This window comes from Rhipicephalus microplus, chromosome X (assembly GCF_043290135.1).
Source record: "Rhipicephalus microplus isolate Deutch F79 chromosome X, USDA_Rmic, whole genome shotgun sequence".
Classification (NCBI taxonomy): Eukaryota; Metazoa; Arthropoda; class Arachnida; order Ixodida; family Ixodidae; genus Rhipicephalus; species Rhipicephalus microplus.
In genome coordinates, this window is record NC_134710.1 from 403,239,250 (window position 1) to 403,263,771 (window position 24,522).

The 24,522-nt window shown below is 44.7% G+C and overlaps 4 non-coding genes across 4 annotated transcripts; all 4 read left to right on the top strand.

The window, feature by feature from the left end:
* The first annotated feature begins 12,465 nt into the window (after positions 1-12,465).
* Positions 12,466-12,537, top strand: TRNAA-UGC (transfer RNA alanine (anticodon UGC)). Its single transcript has one exon. It is a non-coding gene; the product is annotated as a tRNA-Ala (tRNA).
* A 1,412-nt stretch (positions 12,538-13,949) lies between these two features.
* TRNAA-CGC (transfer RNA alanine (anticodon CGC)) lies at positions 13,950-14,021 on the top strand. Its single transcript has one exon. It is a non-coding gene; the product is annotated as a tRNA-Ala (tRNA).
* A 6,683-nt stretch (positions 14,022-20,704) lies between these two features.
* TRNAA-CGC (transfer RNA alanine (anticodon CGC)) lies at positions 20,705-20,776 on the top strand. Its single transcript has one exon. It is a non-coding gene; the product is annotated as a tRNA-Ala (tRNA).
* Positions 20,777-21,604: 828 nt separating this feature from the next.
* Positions 21,605-21,676, top strand: TRNAA-CGC (transfer RNA alanine (anticodon CGC)). The gene has a single exon. It is a non-coding gene; the product is annotated as a tRNA-Ala (tRNA).
* Positions 21,677-24,522: the final 2,846 nt, after the last annotated feature.

Genomic DNA, 24,522 nt, shown 5'->3' on the forward strand with positions numbered 1-24,522 from the left:
TGTTTCTTTCTTTGTTGACAAAAAATTTTTATCACGTTGCAATGACGAGATGATTTTGTTTATTTCGAGTAATAATTTATTTTGTTGTTAAAAGAATGTGTTGAGCACCATCAAACGCATAAATAAGTGCTCCTGACATAACAGGGGTGCAGCTCAGAGGTAGAGCGCTTGCTTCGCATGTGAGAAGTCCCTGGTTCGAACCGTGGCGCCTCCAGAGCTCTCTGAAATTTTGCGGCCCCTCCACGGTGGTCTAGTGGCTAAGGTACTCGGCTGCTGACCCGCAGGTCGCGGCTTCTTTGCTCGGCTGAGGCGGCTGCATTTCCGATGGAGGCGAAAATGTTGAAGGCCCGTGTGCTCAGATTTGGGTGCACGTTGAAGAACCCCAGGTGGTCGAAATTTCCGGAGCCCCCCACTACGGCGTCTCTCATAAATATATGGTGGTTTTGGGACGTGAAACCCCACAAATCAATCAATTTGAACATTTGCGCTATCTTTTTTGTATTGTACTACTACGGCACCATGAAATGCGACGAGATAATCCACTAAAACATCGGTGCCCTTTCTTTTATAATAGAAATATGTTTCTTTCTTTGTTGACAAAAAAATTGTGTCACGTTGCAATGACGAAAGTATTTTGTTCATTTCGAGTAATAATTTATTTTGTTGTTAAAATAATCTGTTGAGCACCATCAAATGCATAAAAAGGTGCTCCCTACATAACAGGGGTGCAACTCAAAGGTAGAGCGCTTGCTTCGCATGTGAGAAGTCCCTGGTTCGAAACGTGGCGCCTCCAGAGCTCTCTGAACTTTTGCGGCCCCTCCGCGGTGGTCTAGTGGCTAAGGTACTCGGCTGCTGACACGCACGTCGCGGGTTCGTTTCCCGGCTGCGGCGGCTGCATTTCCGAAGGAGGCGGAAATGTTGTAGGCCCGTGTGCTCAGTATTTCGTGCACGTTAAAGAACCCCAGGTGGTCGAAATTTCCGGAGCCCTCCACTACGGTGTCCCTCATAATCATATGGTGGTTTTAGGACGTGAAACCCCACAAATCAATCAATTTGAACTTTTGCGCCATCTTTTTTGTGTTGTACTACTACAGCACCATGAAATGCGACGAGATAATCTACTAAAACATCGGTGCCCTTTCCTTTATGATAGAAATATGTTTCTTTCTTTGTTGACAAAAAATTTATCGCGTTGCAAAGACGAGATGATTTTGTTTATTTCGAGTTATAATTTTTTTTGTTAAAATAATTCCTTGAGCACCATCAATAGCATACATTAGCGCTCCTGACATAACGGGGGTGTCGCTCAGAGGTAAAGCGCTTGCTTCGCATATGAGAAGTCCCGGGTTCAAACCCCGGAATCTCCAAAGTGCTCTCGACTTTAGCGCTATCTTTTTTATGTGTTCTAATACTACGGCACCATAAAATGCGACGAGTGATTCTATTAAAACATAGCTGCCCTTTTCTTTTATGATAGAAATATGTTTCTTTCTTTGTTGACAAAAATTTTATTGCATTGCAAAGACGAGATGATTTTGTATATTTCGAGTTATAATTTTTTTTGTAAAAATAATCTGGTGAGCACCATCAAATGCATAAATAAGTGCTCCTGACATAACAGGGGTGCAGCTCAGAGGTAGAGCGATGCTTCGCATGTGAGAAGTCCCTGGTTCGAACCGTGGCGCCTCCAGAGCTCTCTGAAATTTTGCGGCCCCTCCACGGTGGTCTAGTGGCTAAGGTACTCGGCTGCTGACCCGCAGGTCGCGGCTTCCTTGCCCGGCTGCGGCGGCTGCATTTCCGATGGAGGCGAAAATGTTGAAGGCCCGTGTGCTCAGATTTGGGTGCACGTTGAAGAACCCCAGGTGGTCGAAATTTCCGGAGCCCTCCACTACGGCGTCTCTCATAATCATATGGTGGTTTTGGGACGTGAAACCCCACAAATCAATCAATTTGAACATTTGCGCTATCTTTTTTGTGTTTTACTACTACGGCACCATGAAATGCGATGAGATAATCTACTAAAACAATCGGTGTCCTTTCCTTTATGATAGAAATGTGTTTCTAGTTTTGTTGACAAAAATTTATCGCGTCGCAATGACGAGATGATTTTGTTTATTTCGAGTATTAATTAATTTTTTGTTAAAGTAATTTCTTGAGCACCATCAATATCATACATAGGTGCTCCTGAGATAACGTGGGTGTAGCTCAGAGGTAGAGCGCTTGCTTCGCATGTGAGAAGTCCCGGGTTTGAACCCCGACACCTCCAAAGTGCTCTCGACTTGAGCGCTATCTTTGTTATGTGTTGTAATACTATGGCACCATGAAATGCGACGAGTGATTCTACTAAAACATTGCTGCCCTTTTCTTTTATGAAAGAAATATGTTTCTTTCTTTGTTGACAAAAAATTGTATCACGTTGCAATGACGAGATTATTTTGTTCATTTCGAGTAATATTTATTTTGTTGTTAAAATAATCTGTTGAGCACCATCAAACGCATAAATAAGTGCTCCTGACATAACAGGGGTGCAGCTCAGAGGTAGAGCGCTTGCTTCGCATGTGAGAAGTCCCTAGTTCGAACCGTGGCGCCTCCAGAGCTCTCTGAAATTTTGCGGCCCCTCCACGGTGGTCTAGTGGCTAAGGTACTCGGCTGCTGACCCGCAGGTCGCGGCTTCTTTGCCCGGCTGCGGCGGCTGCATTTCCGATGAAGGCAAAAATGTTGAAGGCCCGTGTGCTCAGATTTGGGTGCACGTTGAAGAACCCCAGGTGGTCGAAATTTCCGGAGCCCCCCACTACGGCGTCTCTCATAAATATATGGTGATTTTGGGACGTGAAACCCCACAAATCAATCAATTTGAACATTTGCGCTATCTTTTTTGTATTGTACTACTACGGCACCATGAAATGCGACGAGATAATCCACTAAAACATCGGTGCCCTTTCTTTTATATTAGAAATATGTTTCTTTCTTTGTTGACAAAAAAATTGTGTCACGTTGCAATGACGAAAGTATTTTGTTCATTTCGAGTAATAATTTATTTTGTTGTTAAAATAATCTGTTGAGCACCATCAAATGCATAAAAAGGTGCTCCCTACATAACAGGGGTGCAACTCAAAGGTAGAGCGCTTGCTTCGCATGTGAGAAGTCCCTGGTTCGAAACGTGGCGCCTCCAGAGCTCTCTGAACTTTTGCGGCCCCTCCGCGGTGGTCTAGTGGCTAAGGTACTCGGCTGCTGACACGCACGTCGCGGGTTCGTTTCCCGGCTGCGGCGGCTGCATTTATGAAGGAGGCGGAAATGTTGTAGGCCCGTGTGATCAGTATTTCGTGCACGTTAAAGAACCCCAGGTGGTCGAAATTTCCGGAGCCTTCCACTACGGTGTCCCTCATAATCATATGGTGGTTTTAGGACGTGAAACCCCACAAATCAATCAATTTGAACTTTTGCGCCATCTTTTTTGTCTTGTACTACTACAGCACCATGAAATGCGACGAGATAATCTACTAAAACATCGGTGCCCTTTCCTTTATGATAGAAATATGTTTCTTTCTTTGTTGACAAAAAATTTATCGCGTTGCAAAGACGAGATGATTTTGTTTATTTCGAGTTATAATTTTTTTTGTTAAAATAATTCCTTGAGCACCATCAATATCATACATAGGTGCTCCTGAGATAACGTGGGTGTAGCTCAGAGGTAGAGCACTTGCTTCGCATGTGAGAAGTCCCGGGTTTGAACCCCGACACCTCCAAAGTGCTCTCGACTTGAGCGCTATCTTTGTTATGTGTTGTAATACTACGGCACCATGAAATGCGACGAGTGATTCTACTAAAACATTGCTGCCCTTTTCTTTTATGAAAGAAATATGTTTCTTTCTTTGTTGACAAAAAATTGTATCACGTTGCAACGACGAGAAGATTTTGTTTATTTCGAGTAATAATTTATTTTGTTGTTAAAATAATCTGTTGAGCACCATCAAATGCATAAATAAGTGCTCCTGACATACCAGCTGTGCTGCTCAGAGGTAGAGTGATGCTTCGCATGTGAGAAGTCCCTGGTTCGAACCGTGGGGACCCCAGAGCTCTCTGAACTTTTCGGCCCCTCCGCGGTGGTTTAGTGGCGAAAGTACTCGACTTACGACCCGCAGGTCGCGGGTTCGTTTCGCGACTGCGGCGGCTGCATTTCCGATGGAGGCGGAAATGTTGTAGGCCTGTGTGCTCAGATTTGGGTGCACGTTAAAGAACCCCAGGTGGTCGAAATTTCCGGAGCCCTCCACTACGGCGTCTATCATAATCATATGGTGGTTTTGGGACGTGAAACCCCACAAATCAATCAATTTGAACTTTTGCGCTATCTTTTTTGTATTGTACTACTACGGCACCATGAAATGCGACGAGATAATCTACTAAAACATCGGTTCCCTTTCCTTTATGATAGAAATATGTTTCTTTCTTTGTTGACAAAAAATTTATCGCGTTGCAAAGACGAGATGATTTTGTTTATTTCGAGTATTAATTAATTTTTTGTTAAAGTAATTTCTTGAGCACCATCAATATTATACATAGGTGCTCCTGAGATAACGTGGCTGTAGCTCAGAGGTAGAGTGCTTGCTTCGCATGTGAGAAGTCCCGGGTTTGAACCCCGACACCTCCAAAGTGCTCTCGACTTGAGCGCTATCTTTGTTATGTGTTGTAATACTACTGCACCATGAAATGAGACGAGTGATTCTACTAAAACATTGCTGCCCTTTTCTTTTATGAAAGAAATATGTTTCTTTCTTTGTTGACAAAAAAATTGTGTCACGTTGCAATGACGAGAGTATTTTGTTCATTTCGAGTAATAATTTATTTTGTTGTTAAAATAATCTGTTGAGCACCATCAAACGCATAAAAAGGTGCTCCCTACATAACAGGGGTGCAACTCAAAGGTAGAGCGCTTGCTTCGCATGTGAGAAGTCCCTGGTTCGAAACGTGGCGCCTCCAGAGCTCTCTGAACTTTTGCGGCCCCTCCGCGGTGGTCTAGTGGCTAAGGTACTCGGCTGCTGACACGCACGTCGCGGGTTCGTTTTCCGGCTGCGGCGGCTGCATTTCCGAAGGAGGCGGAAATGTTGTAGGCCCGTGTGCTCAGTATTTCGTGCACGTTAAAGAACCCCAGGTGGTCGAAATTTCCGGAGCCCTCCACTACGGTGTCTCTCACATTCATATGGTGGTTTTAGGACGTGAAACCCCACAAATCAATCAATTTAAACTTTTGCGCCATCTTTTTTGTGTTGTACTACTACAGCACCATGAAATGCGACGAGATAATCTACTAAAACATCGGTTCCCTTTCCTTTATGATAGAAATATGTTTCTTTCTTTGTTGACAAAAAATTTATCGCGTTGCAAAGACGAGATGATTTTGTTTATTTCGAGTTATAATTTTTTTTGTTAAAATATTCCTTGAGCACCATCAATAGCATACATTAGCGCTCCTGACATAACGGGGGTGTCGCTCAGAGGTAAAGCGCTTGCTTCGCATGTGAGAAGTCCCTGGTTCGAACCGTGGTGCCCCCAGAGCTCTCTGAACTTTTCGGCCCCTCCGCGGTGGTCTAGTGGCGAAAGTACTCGACTTCCGACCCGCAGGTCGCGGGTTCGTTTCGCGACTGCGGCGGCTGCATTTCCGATGGAGGCGGAAATGTTGTAGGCCTGTGTGCTCAGATTTGGGTGCACGTTAAAGAACCCCAGGTGGTCGAAATTTCCGGAGCCCTCCACTACGGCGTCTATCATAATCATATGGTGGTTTTGGGACGTGAAACCCCACAAATCAATCAATTTGAACTTTTGCGCTATCTTTTTTGTATTGTACTACTACGGCACCATGAAATGCGACGAGACAATCCACTAAAACATCAGTGCCCTTTCTTTTATAATAGAAATATGTTTCTTTCTTTGTTGACAAAAAAATTGTGTCACGTTGCAATGACGAGAGTATTTTGTTCATTTCGAGTAAGAATTTATTTTGTTGTTAAAATAATCTGTTGAGCACCGTCAAACGCATAAAACGGTGCTCCCTACATAACAGGGGTGCAACTCAAAGGTAGAGCGCTTGCTTCGCATGTGAGAAGTCCCTGGTTCGAAACGTGGCGCCTCCAGAGCTCTCTGAACTTTTGCGGCCCCTCCGCGGTGGTCTAGTGGCTAAGGTACTCGGCTGCTTACACGCACGTCGCGGGTTCGTTTCCCGGCTGCGGCGGCTGCATTTCCGAAGGAGGCGGAAATGTTGTAGGCCCGTGTGCTCAGTATTTCGTGCACGTTAAAGAACCCCAGGTGGTCGAAATTTCCGGAGCCCTCCACTACGGTGTCTCTCATAATCATATGGTGGTTTTAGGACGTGAAACCCCACAAATCAATCAATTTGAACTTTTGCGCCATCTTTTTTGTGTTGTACTACTACAGCACCATGAAATGCGACGAGATAATCTACTAAAACATCGGTGCCCTTTCCTTTATGATAGAAATATGTTTCTTTCTTTGTTGACAAAAAATTTATCGCTTTGCAAAGACGAGATGATTTTGTTGATTTCGAGTTATAATTTTTTTTGTTAAAATAAGTCCTTGAGCACCATCAATAGCATACATTAGCGCTCCTGACATAACGGGTTGTGTCGCTCAGAGGTAAAGCGCTTGCTTCGCATATGAGAAGTCCCGGGTTCAAACCCCGGCATCTCCAAAGTGCTCTCGACTTTAGCGCTATCTCTTTTATGTGTTGTAATACTACGGCACCATGAAATGCGACGAGATAATCTACTAAAACATCGGTGCCCTTTCTTTTATGATAAAAATATGTTTCTTTCTTTGTTGACAAAAATATTGTATCATAATGCAATGACGAGATTATTTTGTTTATTTCGAGTAATAATTATTTTTGTTGTTAAAATAATCTGTTGAGCACCATCAAACGCATAAATAAGTGCTCCTGACATAACAGGGGTGCAGCTCAGAGATATAGCGCTTGCTTAGCATGTGAGAAGTCCCTGGTTCGAACCGTGGCGCCTCCAGAGCTCTCTGAACTTTTGCGGCCCCTCCGCGGTGGTCTAGTGGCTAAGGTACTCGGCTGCTGACCCGCACGTCGCGGGTTCGTTTCCCGGCTGCGGCGGCTGCATTTCCGAAGGAGGCGGAAATGTTGTAGGCCCGTGTGCACAGTATTTGGTGCACGTTAAAGAACCCCAGGTGGTCTAAATTTCCGGAGCCCTCCACTATGGTGTCTCTCATAATCATATGGTGGTTGGGGACGTGAGACCCCACAAATCAATCAATTTGAACTTATGCGCCCTCTTTTTTGTGTTGTACTACTACGGCACCATGAAATGCGACGAGATAATCTACTAAAACATCGTTGCCCTTTCCTTTATGATAGAAATATGTTTCTTTCTTTGTTGACAAAAAAATTGTATCACGTTGCAATGACGAGATGATTTTGTTTATTTCGATTAATAATTTATTTTGTTGTTAAAATAATCTGTTGAGCACCATCAAACGCATAAAAAGGTGCTCCCTACATAACAGGGGTGCAACTCAAAGGTAGAGCGCTTGCTTCGCATGTGAGAAGTCCCTGGTTCGAAACGTGGCGCCTCCAGAGCTCTCTGAACTTTTTCGGCCCCTCCGCGGTGGTCTAGTGGCTAAGGTACTCGGCTGCTGACACGCACGTCGCGGGTTCGTTTCCCGGCTGCGGCGGCTGCATTTCCGAAGGAGGCGGAAATGTTGTAGGCCCGTGTGCTCAGTATTTCGTGCACGTTAAAGAACCCCAGGTGGTCGAAATTTCCGGAGCCCTCCACTACGGTGTCTCTCACAATCATATGGTGGTTTTAGGACGTGAAACACCACAAATCAATCAATTTAAACTTTTGCGCCATCTTTTTTGTGTTGTACTACTACAGCACCATGAAATGCGACGAGATAATCTACTAAAACATCGGTTCCCTTTCCTTTATGATAGAAATATGTTTCTTTCTTTGTTGACAAAAAATTTATCGCGTTGCAAAGACGAGATGATTTTGTTTATTTCGAGTTATAATTTTTTTTGTTAAAATATTCCTTGAGCACCATCAATAGCATACATTAGCGCTCCTGACATAACGGGGGTGTCGCTCAGAGGTAAAGCGCTTGCTTCGCATGTGAGAAGTCCCTGGTTCGAACCGTGGTGCCCCCAGAGCTCTCTGAACTTTTCGGCCCCTCCGCGGTGGTCTAGTGGCGAAAGTACTCGACTTCCGACCCGCAGGTCGCGGGTTCGTTTCGCGACTGCGGCGGCTGCATTTCCGATGGAGGCGGAAATGTTGTAGGCCTGTGTGCTCAGATTTGGGTGCACGTTAAAGAACCCCAGGTGGTCGAAATTTCCGGAGCCCTCCACTACGGCGTCTATCATAATCATATGGTGGTTTTGGGACGTGAAACCCCACAAATCAATCAATTTGAACTTTTGCGCTATCTTTTTTGTATTGTACTACTACGGCACCATGAAATGCGACGAGATAATCCACTAAAACATCAGTGCCCTTTCTTTTATAATAGAAATATGTTTCTTTCTTTGTTGACAAAAAAATTGTGTCACGTTGCAATGACGAGAGTATTTGTTCATTTCGAGTAATAATTTATTTTGTTGTTAAAATAATCTGTTGAGCACCGTCAAACGCATAAAACGGTGCTCCCTACATAACAGGGGTGCAACTCAAAGGTAGAGCGCTTGCTTCGCATGTGAGAAGTCCCTGGTTCGAAACGTGGCGCCTCCAGAGCTCTCTGAACTTTTGCGGCCCCTCCGCGGTGGTCTAGTGGCTAAGGTACTCGGCTGCTTACACGCACGTCGCGGGTTCGTTTCCCGGCTGCGGCGGCTGCATTTCCGAAGGAGGCGGAAATGTTGTAGGCCCGTGTGCTCAGTATTTCGTGCACGTTAAAGAACCCCAGGTGGTCGAAATTTCCGGAGCCCTCCACTACGGTGTCTCTCATAATCATATGGTGGTTTTAGGACGTGAAACCCCACAAATCAATCAATTTGAACTTTTGCGCCATCTTTTTTGTGTTGTACTACTACAGCACCATGAAATGCGACGAGATAATCTACTAAAACATCGGTGCCCTTTCCTTTATGATAGAAATATGTTTCTTTCTTTGTTGACAAAAAATTTATCGCTTTGCAAAGACGAGATGATTTTGTTGATTTCGAGTTATAATTTTTTTTGTTAAAATAAGTCCTTGAGCACCATCAATAGCATACATTAGCGCTCCTGACATAACGGGTTGTGTCGCTCAGAGGTAAAGCGCTTGCTTCGCATATGAGAAGTCCCGGGTTCAAACCCCGGCATCTCCAAAGTGCTCTCGACTTTAGCGCTATCTCTTTTATGTGTTGTAATACTACGGCACCATGAAATGCGACGAGATAATCTACTAAAACATCGGTGCCCTTTCTTTTATGATAGAAATATGTTTCTTTCTTTGTTGACAAAAATATTGTATCATAATGCAATGACGAGATTATTTTGTTTATTTCGAGTAATAATTATTTTTGTTGTTAAAATAATCTGTTGAGCACCATCAAACGCATAAATAAGTGCTCCTGACATAACAGGGGTGCAGCTCAGAGATATAGCGCTTGCTTAGCATGTGAGAAGTCCCTGGTTCGAACCGTGGCGCCTCCAGAGCTCTCTGAACTTTTGCGGCCCCTCCGCGGTGGTCTAGTGGCTAAGGTACTCGGCTGCTGACCCGCACGTCGCGGGTTCGTTTCCCGGCTGCGGCGGCTGCATTTCCGAAGGAGGCGGAAATGTTGTAGGCCCGTGTGCACAGTATTTGGTGCACGTTAAAGAACCCCAGGTGGTCTAAATTTCCGGAGCCCTCCACTATGGTGTCTCTCATAATCATATGGTGGTTGGGGACGTGAGACCCCACAAATCAATCAATTTGAACTTATGCGCCATCTTTTTTGTGTTGTACTACTACGGCACCATGAAATGCGACGAGATAATCTACTAAAACATCGTTGCCCTTTCCTTTATGATAGAAATATGTTTCTTTCTTTGTTGACAAAAAAATTGTATCACGTTGCAATGACGAGATGATTTTGTTTATTTCGAGTAATAATTTATTTTGTTGTTAAAATAATCTGTTGAGCACCATCAAACGCATAAATAAGTGCTCCTCACATAACAGGGGGGCAGCTCAGAGGTAGAGCGCTTGCTTCGCATGTGAGAAGTCCCTGGTTCAAACCGTGGCGCCTCCAGAGCTCTCTGAAATTTTGCGGCCCCTCCACGGTGGTCTAGTGGCTAAGGTACTCGGCTGCTGACCCGCAGGTCGCGGCTTTGTTGCCCGGCTGCGGCGGCTGCATTTCCGATGGAGGCGGAAAGGTTGTACGCCCGTGTGCTCAGATTTGGGTGAACGTTGAAGAACCCCAGGTGGTCGAAATTTCCGGAGCCCACCACTACGGCGTCTCTCATAAATATATGGTGGTTTTGGGACGTGAAACCCCACAAATCAATCAATTTGAACATTTGCGCTATCTTTTTTGTGTTGTAATACTACGGCACCATGAAATGCGACGAGTGATTCTACTAAAACATTGCTGCCCTTTTCTTTTATGATGGAAACATGTTTCTTTCTTTGTTGACAAAAAATTGTATCACGTTGCAACGACGAGATGATTTTGTTTATTTCGAGTAATAATTTATTTTGTTGTTAAAATAATCTGTTGAGCACCATCAAATGCATAAATAAGTGCTCCTGACATAACAGGTGTGCAGCTCAGAGGTAGAGCGATGCTTCGCATGTGAGAAGTCCCTGGTTCGAACCGTGGCGCCTCCAGAGCTCTCTGAACTTTTCGGCCCCTCCGCGGTGGTCTAGTGGTGAAGGTACTCGACTGCTGACCCGCAGGTCGCGGGTTCGTTTCCCGGCTGCGGCGGCTGCATTTCCTGTGGAGGCGGAAATGTTGTAGGCCCGTGTGCTCAGATTTGGGTGCACGTTAAAGAACCCCAGGTGGTCGAAATTTCCGGAGCCCTCCACTACGGTGTCTCTCATAATCATATGGTGGTTTTAGGACGTGAAACCCCACAAATCAATCAATTTGAACTTTTGCGCCATCTTTTTTGTGTTGTACTACTACAGCACCATGAAATGCGACGAGATAATCTACTAAAACATCGGTGCCCTTTCCTTTATGATAGAAATATGTTTCTTTCTTTGTTGACAAAAAATTTATCGCGTTGCAAAGACGAGATGATTTTGTTTATTTCGAGTTATAATTTTTTTTGTTAAAATATTCTTTGAGCACCATCAATAGCATACATTAGCGCTCCTGACATAACGGGGGTGTCGCTCAGAGGTAAAGCGCTTGCTTCGCATGTGAGAAGTCCCTGGTTCGAACCGTGGTGCCCCCAGAGCTCTCTGAACTTTTCGGCCCCTCCGCGGTGGTCTAGTGGCGAAAGTACTCGACTTCCGACCCGCAGGTCGCGGGTTCGTTTCGCGACTGCGGCGGCTGCATTTCCGATGGAGGCGGAAATGTTGTAGGCCTGTGTGCTCAGATTTGGGTGCACGTTAAAGAACCCCAGGTGGTCGAAATTTCCGGAGCCCTCCACTACGGCGTCTATCATAATCATATGGTGGTTTTGGGACGTGAAACCCCACAAATCAATCAATTTGAACTTTTGCGCTATCTTTTTTGTATTGTACTACTACAGCACCATGAAATGCGACGAGATAATCCACTAAAACATCGGTGCCCTTTCTTTTATAATAGAAATATGTTTCTTTCTTTGTTGACAAAAAAATTGTATCACGTTGCAATGATGAGATTATTTTGTTCATTTCGAGTAATAATTTATTTTGTTGTTAAAATAATCTGTTGAGCACCATCAAACACATAAATAAGTGCTCCCTGTATAACAGGGGTGCAGCTCAGAGGTAGAGCGCTTGCTTCGCATGTGAGAAGTCCCTGGTTCGAACCGTGGCGCCTCCAGAGCTCTCTGAACTTTTGCGGCCCCTCCGCGGTGGTCTAGTGGCTAAGGTACTCGGCTGCTGACCCGCACGTCGCGGGTTCCTTTCCCGGCGGCAGCGGCTGCATTTCCGAATGAGGCGGAAATGTTGTAGGCCCATGTGCTCAGATTTGGGTGCACGTTAAAGAACCCCAGCTGGTCGAAAATTCCGGAGCCCTCCACTACAGCGTCTCTCATTGTCATATGGTGGTTTTAGGACGTGAAAGCCTACAAATCAATCAATTTGAACTTTTGCGCTATCTTTTTTGCTACTACGGCACATGAAATGCGACGAGATAATCTACTAAAAGATCGGTGCCTTTTCCTTTATGATAGAAATGTGTTTCTTTCTTTGTTGACAAAAATTTTATCGCGTTGCAATGACGAGATGATTTTGTTTATTTCGAGTAATAGTTAATTTTTTTGTAAAAATAATTTCTTGAGCACCATCAATAGCATACATAAATGTTCCTGACATAATGGGGGTGTAGCTCTGAGGTAGAGCGCTTGCTTTGCATGTGAGAAGTCCCGGGTTCGAACCCCGGCACCTCCAAAGTGCTCTCGCCTTTAGCGCTATCTTTTTTATGTGTTGTACTACTACGGCACTATGCAATGCGACGAGTGATTCTACTAAAACCTTGCTGCCCTTTTCTTTTATGATAGAAATATGTTTCTTTCTTTGTTGAAAAAAAGTTTTATCACGTTGCAATGACGAGATGATTTTGTTTATTTCGAGTAATAATTTATTTTGTTGTTAAAATATTCTGTTGAGCACCATCAAACGCATTAAAAGGTGCTCCCTACATAACAGGGGTGCAACTCAAAGGTAGAGCGCTTGCTTCGCATGTGAGAAGTCCCTGGTTCGAAACGTGGCGCCTCCAGAGCTCTCTGAACTTTTGCGGCCCCTCCGCGGTGGTCTAGTGGCTAAGGTACTCGGCTGCTGACACGCACGTCGCGGGTTCGTTTCCCGGCTGCGGCGGCTGCATTTCCGAAGGAGGCGGAAATGTTGTAGGCCCGTGTGCTCAGTATTTCGTGCACGTTAAAGAACCCAAGGTGGTCGAAATTTCCGGAGCCCTCCACTACGGTGTCTCTCACAATCATATGGTGGTTTTAGGACGTGAAACCCCACAAATCAATCAATTTAAACTTTTGCGCCATCTTTTTTGTGTTGTACTACTACAGCACCATGAAATGCGACGAGATAATCTACTAAAACATCGGTTCCCTTTCCTTTATGATAGAAATAGGTTTCTTTTTTTTGTCGACAAAAAAATTGTATCACGTTGCAATGACGAGATGATTTTGTTTATTTCGAATACTAATTTATTTTGTTGTTAAAATAATCTGTTGAGCACCACTAAACGCATAAATAAGTGCTCCTGACATAACAGGGGTGCAGCATAGAGGTAGAGTTCTTGCTTCGCATGTGAGAAGTTTTGGTTCGAACCGTGGCACCTCCAGAGCTCTCTGAAATTTTGCGGCCCCTCCACGGTGGTCTAGTGGCTAAGGTACTCGGCTGCTGACCCGCAGGTTGCGGGTTCGTTGCCCGGCTTCGGCGGCTGCATTTCCGATGGAGGCGGAAATGTTGTAGGCCCGTGTGCTCAGATTTCGGTGCACGTTGAAGAACCCCAGGTGGTCGAAATTTCCAGAGCCCTCCACTTCGGCGTCTCTCATAATCATATGGTGGTTTTGGGACGTGAAACCCCACAAATCAATCAATTTAAACTTTTGCGCTATCTTTTTTGTGTTGTACTACTACGGCACCATCAAATGCGACGAGATAATCTACTAAAACATCGGTGCCCTTTCCTATATGATAGAAATGTGTTTCTATCTTTGTTGACAAAAAATTTGTCGTGTTGCAATGACGAGATGATTTTGTTTATTTCGAGTAATAATTTATTTTTTTGTTAAAATAATTTCTTGAGCACCATCAATAGCATACATAAGTGCTCCTGAAATAACGGGGGTGTAACTCAGAGGTAGAGCACTTGCTTCGCATGTGAGAAGTCCCGGGTTCGAACCCCGGCACCTCCAAAGTGCTCTCGACTTTAGCGCTATCTCTTTTATGTGTTGTAATACTACGGCACCATGAAATGCGACGAGTGATTCTACTAAAACATTGCTGCCCTTTTCTTTTATGATCGAAATATGTTTCTTTCTTTGTTGACAAAAAAATTTTATCACGTTGCAATGACGAGATGATTTTGTTTATTTCGAGTAATAATTTATTTTGTTGTTAAAAGAATGTGTTGAGCACCATCAAACGCATAAATAAGTTCTCCTGACATAACAGGGGTGCCGCTCAGAGGTAGAGCGCTTGCTTCGCATGTGAGAAGTCCCTGGTTCGAACCGTGGCGCCTCCTGAGCTCTCTGAAATTTTGCGGCCCCTCCACGGTGGTCTAGTGGCTAAGGTACTCGGCTGCTGACCCGCAGGTCGCGGCTTCGTTGCCCGGCTGCGGCGGCTGCATTTCCGATGTAGGCGAAAATGTTGAAGGCCCGTGTGCTCAGATTTGGGTGCACGTTGAAGAACCCCAGGTGGTCGAAATTTCCGGAGCCCTCCACTACGGCGTCTCTCATAATCATATGGTGGTTTTGGGACGTGAAACCCCACAAATCAATCAATTTGAACATTTGTGCTATCTTTTTTGTGTTTTACTACTACGGCACCATGAAATGCTATGAGATAATCTACTAAAACAATCGGTGCCCTTTCCTTTACGATAGAAATGTGTTTCTATTTTTGTTGACAAAAATTTATCGCGTTGCAATGACGAGATGATTTTGTTTATTTCGAGTATTAATTAATTTTTTGTTAAAGTAATTTCTTGAGCACCATCAATATCATACTTAGGTGCTCCTGAGATAACGTGGGTGTAGCTCAGAGGTAGAGCGCTTGCTTCGCATGTGAGAAGTTCCGGGTTCGAACCCCGACACCTCCAAAGTGCTCTCGACTTGAGCGCTATCTTTGTTATGTGTTGTAATACTACGGCACCATGAAATGCGACGAGTGATTCTACTAAAACATTGCTGCCCTTTTCTTTTATGAAAGAAATATGTTTCTTTCTTTGTTGACAAAAAATTGTATCACGTTGCAACGACGAGAAGATTTTGTTTATTTCGAGTAATAATTTATTTTGTTGTTAAAATAATCTGTTGAGCACCATCAAACGCATAAAAAGGTGCTCCCTACATAACAGGGGTGCACCTCAAAGGTAGAGCGCTTGCTTCGCATGTGAGAAGTCTCTGGTTCGAACCGTGGCGCCTCCAGAGCTCTCTGAACTTTTGCGGCCCCTCCGCGGTGGTCTAGTGGCTAAGGTACTCGGCTGCTGACACGCACGTCGCGGGTTCGTTTCCCGGCTGCGGCGGCTGCTTTTCCGAAGGAGGCGGAAATGTTGTAGGCCCGTGTGCTCAGTATTTCGTGCACGTTAAAGAACCCCAGGTAATCGAAATTTCCGGAGCCCTCCACTACGGCGTCTCTCATAATCATATGGTGGTTTTAGGACGTGAAACCCCACAAATCAATCAATTTGAACTTTTGCGCCATCTTTTTTGTGTTGTACTACTACAGCACCATGAAATGCGACGAGATAATCTACTAAAACATTGGTGCCCTTTCCTTTATGATAGAAATATGTTTCTTTCTTTGTTGACAAAAAATTTATCGCGTTGCAAAGACGAGATGATTTTGTTTATTTCGAGTTATAATTTTTTTTGTTAAAATAATTCCTTGAGCACCATCAATAGCATACATTAGCGCTCCTGACATAACGGGGGTGTCGCTCAGAGGTAAAGCGCTTGCTTCGCATATGAGAAGTCCCGGGTTCAAACCCGGGCATCTCCAAAGTGCTCTCGACTTTAGCGCTATCTTTTTTATGTGTTGTAATACTGCGGCACCATGAAATGCGACGACTGATTCTACTAAAACATTGCTGCCCTTTTCTTTTATGATAGAAATATGTTTCTTTCTTTGTTGACAAAAAAATTGTATCATGTTGCAATTACGAGATGATTTTGTTTATTTCGAGTAATAATTATTTTTGTTGTTAAAATAATCTGTTGAGCATCTTTAAACGCATAAATAAGTGCTCCTGACTTAGCAGGGGTGCAGCTCAGCGGTAGAGCGTTTGCTTCGCAATTGAGAAGTGCCTGGTTCGAACCGTGGCGCCTCCAGAGCTCTCTGAACTTTTGCGGCCCCTCCGCGGTGGTCTAGTGGCTAAGGTACTCGGCTGCTGACCCGCACGTCGCGGGTTCGTTTCCCGGCTGCGGCGACTGCATTTCCGAAGGAGGCGGAAATGTTGTAGGGCCGTGTGCTCAGTATTTGGTGCACGTTAAAGAACCCCAGGTGGTCTAAATTTCCGGAGCCCTCCACTATGGCGTCTCTCATAATCATATGGTGGTTTTGGGACGTGAGACCCCACAAATCAATCAATTTGAACTTATGCGCCATCTTTTTTGTGTTGTACTACTACGGCACCATGAAATGCGACGAGATAATCTACTAAAACGACGTTGCCCTTTCCTTTATGAAAGAAATATATTTCTTTCTTTGTTGACAAAAAATTGTATCACGTTGCAATGACGAGATGATTTTTTTTATTTCGAGTAATAATTTATTTTGTTGTTAAAATAATCTGTTGAGCACCATCAAACGCATAAATAAGAGCTCCTCACATACCAGGGGGGCAGCTCAGAGGTAGAGCGCTTGCTTCGCATGTGAGAAGTCCCTGGTTCACACCGTGGCGCCTCCAGAGCTCTCTGAAATTTTGCGGCCCCTCCACGGTGGTCTAGTGGCTAAGGTACTCGGCTGCTGACCCGCAGGTCGCGGCTTCGTTGCCCGGCTGCGGCGGCTGCATTTCCGATGGAGGCGGAAAGGTTGTAGGCCCGTGTGCTTAGATTTGGGTGCACGTTGAAGAACCCCAGGTGGTCGAAATTTCCGGAGCCCCCCACTACGGCGTCTCTCATAAATATATGGTGGTTTTGGGACGTGAAACCCCACAAATCAATCAATTTGAACATTTGCGCTATCTTTTTTGTGTTGTACTACTACGGCACCATGAAATGCGACGAGATAATCCACAAAAACTATCGGCGCCCTTTCCTTTATGATAGAAATGTGTTTGTATCTTTGTTGACAAAAATTTATTGCGTTGCAATGACGAGATGATTTTGTTTATTTCGAGTAATAATTAATTTTTTGTTGAAGTAATTTCTTGAGCACCATCAATAGCATACATAAGTGCTCCTGACATAACGTGGGTGTAGCTCAGAGGTAGAGCGCTTGCTTCGCATGTGAGAAGTCCCTGGTTCGAACCGTGGCGCCTCCAGAGCTCTCTGAACTTTTGCGGCCCCTCCGCGGTGGTCTAGTGGCTAAGGTACTCGGCTGCTGACCCGCACGTCGCGGGTTTGTTTCCCGGCTGTGGCGGCTGCATTTCCGAAGGAGGCGGAAATGTTGTAGGCCCGTGTGCTCAGTATTTCGTGCACGTTAAAGAACCCCAGGTGGTCGAAATATCCGGAGCCCTCCACTACGGCGTCTCTCATAATCATATGGTGGTTTTGGGACGTGAAACCCCACAAATCAATCAATTTGAACTTTTGCGCTATCTTTTTTGTGTTGTACTACTACGGCACCATGAAATGCGACGAGATAATCCACTAAAACATCGGTGCCCTTTCTTTTATGATAGAAATATTTTCTTTCTTTGTTGACAAAAAAATTATATCACGTTGCAATGACGAGATTATTTTGTTCATTTCGAGTAATAATTTATTTTTTTGGTAAAATAATCTGTTGAGCACCATCAAACGCATAAATAAGTGCTCCCTACATAACAGGGGTGCAGCTCAGAGGTAGAGCGCTTGCTTCGCATGTGAGAAGTCCCTGGTTCGATCCGTGGCGCATCCAGAGCTCTCTGAACTTTTGCGGCCCCTCCGCGGTGGTCTAGTGGCTAAGGTACTCGGCTGCTGACCCGCACGTCGCGGGTTCGTTTCCCGGCTGCGGCGTCTGCATTTCCGAAGGAGGCGGAAATGTTGTAGGCCCGTGTGCTCAGTATTTCGTGCACGGTAAAGAACCCCAGGTGGTCGAAATTTCCGGAGCCCTCCACTACGGCGTCTCTCATAATCATATGGTGGTTTTGGGACGTGAAACCCCACAAATCAATCAATTTGAACTTTTGCGCCATCTTTTTTGTGTTGTACTACTACAGCACCATGAAATGGGACGAGATAATCTACTAAAACATCGGTGCCCTTTCCTTTATGATACAAATGTGTTTCTATCTTTGTTGACAAAAAATTTATCGCGTTGCAATAACGAGATGATTTTGTTTATTTCGAGTTATAATTAATTTTTTTGTTAAAATTATCTGTTGTGCACCATCAAACGCATAAATAAGTGCTCCTTACATAACAGGAGTGCAGCTCAGAGGTAGAGCGCTTGCTTCGCATGTGAGAAATCCCTCTTTCAAACCGTGGCGCCTCCAGAGCTCTCTGAAATTTTGCGGCCCCTCCACGGTGGTGTAGTGGCTAAGGTACTCGGCTGCTGACCCGCAGGTCGCGGGTTCGTTTCCCGGCTGCGGCGGCTGCATTTCCTATGGAGGCGGAAATGTTGTAGGCCCGTGTGCTCAGATTTGGGTGCACGTTAAAGAACCCCAGGTGGTCGAAATTTCCGGAGCCCTCCACTACGGCGTCTCTCATAATCATATGGTGGTTTTGGGACGTGAAACCCCACAAACCAATCAATTTGAACTTTTGCGCTATCTTTTTTGTGTTGTACTACTACGGCACCATGAAATGCGACGAGATAATCCACTAAAACATCGGTGCCCTTTCTTTTATGAAAGAAATATGTTTCTTTCTTTGTTGACAAAAAAATTGTATCACGTTGCAATGACGAGAGTATTTTGTTCATTTCGAGTAATAATTTATTTTGTTGTTAAAATAATCTGTTGAGCACCATCAAACGCATAAATAAGTGCTCCCTACATAACAGGGGTGCAGCTCAGAGGTAGAGCGCTTGCTTCGCATGTGAGAAGTCCCTGGTTCGAACCGTGGCGCCTCCAGAGCTCTCTGAACTTTTGCGGCCCCTCCGCGGTGGTCTAGTGGCTAAGGTACTCGGCTGCTGACCCGCACGTCGCGGGTTTGTTTCCCGGCTGTGGCGGCTGCATTTCCGAAGGAGGCGGAAATGTTGTAGGCCCGTGTGCTCAGTATTTCGTGCACGTTAAAGAACCCCAGGTGGTCGAAATATCCGGAGCCCTCCACTACGGCGTCTCTCATAATCATATGGTGGTTTTGGGACGTGAAACCCCACAAATCAATCAATCTGAACTTTTGCGCTATCTTTTTTGTGTTGTACTACTACAGCACCATAAAATGCGACGAGATAATCCACTAAAACATCGGTGCCCTTTCTTTTATGATAGAAATATTTTCTTTCTTTGTTGACAAAAAAATTGTATCACGTTGCAATGACGAGATTATTTTGTTCATTTCGAGTAATAATTTATTTTTTTGGTAAAATAATCTGTTGAGCACCATCAAACGCATAAATAAGTGCTCCCTACATAACAGGGGTGCAGCTCAGAGGTAGAGCGCTTGCTTCGCATGTGAGAAGTCCCTGGTTCGAACCGTGGCGCATCCAGAGCTCTCTGAACTTTTGCGGCCCCTCCGCGGTGGTCTAGTGGCTAAGGTACTCGGCTGCTGACCCGCACGTCGCGGGTTCGTTTCCCGGCTGCGGCGTCTGCATTTCCGAAGGAGGCGGAAATGTTGTAGGCCCGTGTGCTCAGTATTTCGTGCACGGTAAAGAACCCCAGGTGGTCGAAATTTCCGGAGCCCTCCACTACGGCGTCTCTCATAATCATATGGTGGTTTTGGGACGTGAAACCCCACAAATCAATCAATTTGAACTTTTGCGCCATCTTTTTTGTGTTGTACTACTACAGCACCATGAAATGCGACGAGATAATCTACTAAAACATCGGTGCCCTTTCCTTTATGATACAAATGTGTTTCTATCTTTGTTGACAAAAAATTTATCGCGTTGCAATGACGAGATGATTTTGTTTATTTCGAGTTCTAATTAATTTTTTTGTTAAAATTATCTTTTGAGCTTCATCAAACGAATAAATAAGTGCTCCTTACATAACAGGAGTGCAGCTCAGAGGTAGAGCGCTTGCTTCGCATGTGAGAAATCCCTGGTTCAAACCGTGGCGCCTCCAGAGCTCTCTGAAATTTTGCGGCCCCTCCACGGTGGTCTAGTGGCTAAGGTACTCGGCTGCTGACCCGCAGGCCGCGGCTTCGTTGCCCGGCTGCGGCGGCTGCATTTCCGATGGAGGCGGAAATGTTGTAGGCCCGTGTGCTCAGATTTGGGTGCACGTTGAAGAACCCCAGGTGGTCGAAATTTCCGGAGCCCTCCACTACGGCGTCTCTCATAATTATATGGTGGTTTTGGGACGTGAAACCCCACAAATCAATCAATTTGAACATTTGCGCTATCTTTTTTGTGTTGTACTACTACGGCACCATGAAATGCGACGAGATAATCTACTAAAACAATCAGTGCCCTTTCCTTTATGATAGAAATGTGTTTCTATCTTTGTTGACAAAAATTTATCGCGTTGCAATGACGAGATGATTTTGTTTATTTCGAGTAATAATTAATTTTTTGTTAAAGTAATTTCTTGAGCACCATCAATAGCATACATAAGTGCTCCTGACATAACGGGGGTGTAGCTCAGAGGTAGAGCGCTTGCTTCGCATGTGAGAAGTCCCGGGTTCGAACCCCGGCACCTCCAAAGTGCTCTCGAATTTAGCGCTAACTTTTTTATGTGTCGTAATACTACGGCACCATGAAATGCGACGAGTGATTCTACTAAAACATTGCTGCCCTTTTCTATTATGATAGAAATATGTTTCTTTCTTTGTTGACAAAAAATTGTATCACGTTTCAATGACGAGGTGATTTTGTTTATTTCGAGTAATAATTTATTTTGTTGTTAAAATAATCTGTTGAACACCATCAAACGCATAAATAAGCGCTCCTGACATAACAGGGGTGCAGCTCAGAGGTATAGCGCTTGCTTCGCAATGTGAGAAGTCCCTGGTTCGAACCGTGGCGCCTCCAGAGCTCTCTGAACTTTTGCGGTCCCTCCGCGGTGGTCTAGTGGCTAAGGTACTCGGCTGCTGACCCGCAGGTCGCGGGTTCCTTTCCCGGCGGCAGCGGCTGCATTTTCGAATGAAGCGGAAAAAGTTGTAGGCCCATGTGCTCAGATTTGGGTGCACGTTAAAGAACCCCAGCTTGTCGAAATTTCCGGAGCCCTCCACTACAGCGTCTCTCACAGTCATATGGTGGTTTTAGGACGTGAAAGCCTACAAGTCAATCAATTTGAACTTTTGCGCTATCTTTTTTGCTACTACGGCACCATGAAATGCGACGAGATAATCTACTAAAAGATCGGTGCCTTTTCCTTTATGATAGAAATGTGTTTCTATCTTTGTTGACAAAAAATTTTTCGCGTTGCAATGACGAGATGATTTTGTTTATTTTGATTATTAATTAATTTTTTTGTAAAAATAATTTCTTGAGCACCATCAATAGCATACATAAGTGCTCCTGACATAATGGGGGTGTAGCTCTGAGGTAGAGCGCTTGCTTCGCATGTGAGAAGTCCCGGGTTCGAACCCCGGCACCTCCAAAGTGCTCTCGGCTTTAGCGCTATCTTTTTTATGTGTTGTAATACTACGGCGCTATGCAATGCGACGAGTGATTCTACTAAAACATTGCTGCCCTTTTCTTTTTTGATAGAAATATGTTTCTTTCTTTGTTGAAAAAAAATTTTATCACGTTGCAATGACGAGATGATTTTGTTTAATTCGAGTAATAATTTATTTTGTTGTTAAAATAATCTAGTGAGCACCATCAAACGCATAAATAAGTGCTCCTGACATAACAGGGGTGCAGCTCAGAGGTAGAGCGCGTGCTTCGCATGTGAGAAGTCCCTTGTTCGAACCGTGGCGCTCCAGAGCTTTCTGAACTGTTGCGGCCCCTCCGCGATGGTCTAGTGGCTAAGGTACTCGGCTGCTGACCCGCATGTCGCGGGTTCGTTTCCCGGCTGCGGCGGCTGCATTTCCGATGGAGGCGGAAATGTTGTAGGCCCGTGTGCTCCGATTTGGGTGCACGTTGAAGAACCCCAGGTGGTCGAAATTTCCGGAGCCCTTCACCACGGCGTCTCTCATAATCATATGGTTGTTTTGGGACGTGAAACTCCACAAATCAATCAATTTGAACATTTGCGCTAACTTTTTTGTGTTTTACTACTACGGCACCATGCAATGCGACGAGATAATCTACTAAAACAATCGGTGCCTTTTCCTTTATGATAGAAATGTGTTTCTATCTTTGTTGACAAAAATTTGTCGCGTTGCAATGACGAGATGATTTTGTTTATTTCGAGTAATAATTAATTTTTTGTTAAAGTAATTTCTTGAGCACCATCAATAGTATACATAAGTGCTCCTGACATAACGTGGGTGTAGCTCAGAGGTAGAGCGCTTGCTTCGCATGTGAGAAGTCCCGGGTTCGAACCCTGGCACCTCCAAATTGCTCTCGTCTTTAGCGCTATCTTTTTATGTGTTGTAATACTACGGCACTATGCAATGCGACGAGTGATTCTACTAAAACATTGCTGCCCTTTTCTTTTATGATAGAAATATGTTTCTTTCTTTGTTGAAAAAAAAATTTATCACGTTGCAATGACGAGATGATTTTGTTTATTTCGAGTATTAATTTATTTTGTTGTTAAAATAATCTGTTGAGCACCATCAAACGCATAAATAAGTGCTCCTGACATAACAGGGGTGCAGCTCAGAGGTAGAGCGCGTGCTTCGCATGTGAGAAGTCCCTGGTTCGAACCGTGGCACCTCAAGAGCTCTCTGAACTTTTGCGGCCCCTCTGCGGTGATCTAGTGGCTAAGGGCCTCGGCTGCTGACCCGCACGTCGCGGGTTCGTTTCCCGGCTGCGGCGGCTGCATTTCCGAAGGAGGCGGAAATGTTGTAGGCCCATGTGCTCAGTATTTGGTGCACGTTAAAGAACCCCAGGTGGTCGAAATTCCCGGAGCCCTCCACTACGGCGTCTCTCATAATCATATGGTGATTTTGGGACGTGAAACCCCACAAATCAATCAATTTCAACATTTGCGCTATCTTTTTTGTGTTGTACTACTACGGCACCATGAAATGCGACAAGATAATCTACTAAAACATCGGTGCCCTTTCCTTTATGATAGAAATATGTTTCTTTCTTTGTTGACAAAAAAATTGTATCACGTTGCAATGACAAGATTATTTTGTTCATTTCGAGTAATAATTTATTTTTTTGGTAAAATAATCTGTTGAGCGCCATCAAACGCATAAATAAGTGCTCCCTACATAACAGGGGTGCAGCTCAGAGGTAGAGCGCTTGCTTCGCATGTGAGAAGTCCCTGGTTCGAACCGTGGCGCATCCAGAGCTCTCTGAACTTTTGCGGCCCCTCCGCGGTGGTCTAGTGGCTAAGGTACTCGGCTGCTGACCCGCACGTCGCGGGTTCGTTTCCCGGCTGCGGCGTCTGCATTTCCGAAGGAGGCGGAAATGTTGTAGGCCCGTGTGCTCAGTATTTCGTGCACGTTAAAGAACCCCAGGTGGTCGAAATTTCCGGAGCCCTCCACTACGGCGTCTCTCATAATCATATGGTGGTTTTGGGACGTGAAACCCCACAAATCAATTAATTTGAACTTTTGCGCCATCTTTTTTGTGTTGTACTACTACAGCACCATGAAATGCGACGAGATAATCTACTAAAACATCGGTGCCCTTTCCTTTATGATACAAATGTGTTTCTATCTTTGTTGACAAAAAATTTATCGCGTTGCAATGACGAGATGATTTTGTTTATTTCGAGTTATAATTAATTTTTTTGTTAAAATTATCTGTTGAGCACCATCAAACGCATAAATAAGTGCTCCTTACATGACAGGAGTGCAGCTCAGAGGTAGAGCGCTTGCTTCGCATGTGAGAAATTCTTGGTTCAAACCGTGGCGCCTCCAGAGCTCTCTGAAATTTTGCGGCCCCTCCACGGTGGTCTAGTGGCTAAGGTACTCGGCTGCTGACCCGCAGGTCGCGGGTTCGTTTCCCGGCTGCTGCGGCTGCATTTCCTATGGAGGCGGAAATGTTGTAGGCCCGTGTGCTCAGATTTGGGTGCACGTTAAAGAACCCCAGGTGGTCGAAATTTCCGGAGCCCTCCACTACGGCGTCTCTCATAATCATATGGTGGTTTTGGGACGTGAAACCCCACAAATCAATTAATTTGAACTTTTGCGCCATCTTTTTTGTGTTGTACTACTACAGCACCATGAAATGCGACGAGATAATCTACTAAAACATCGGTGCCCTTTCCTTTATGATACAAATGTGTTTCTATCTTTGTTGACAAAAAATTTATCGCGTTGCAATGACGAGATGATTTTGTTTATTTCGAGTTATAATTAATTTTTTTGTTAAAATTAT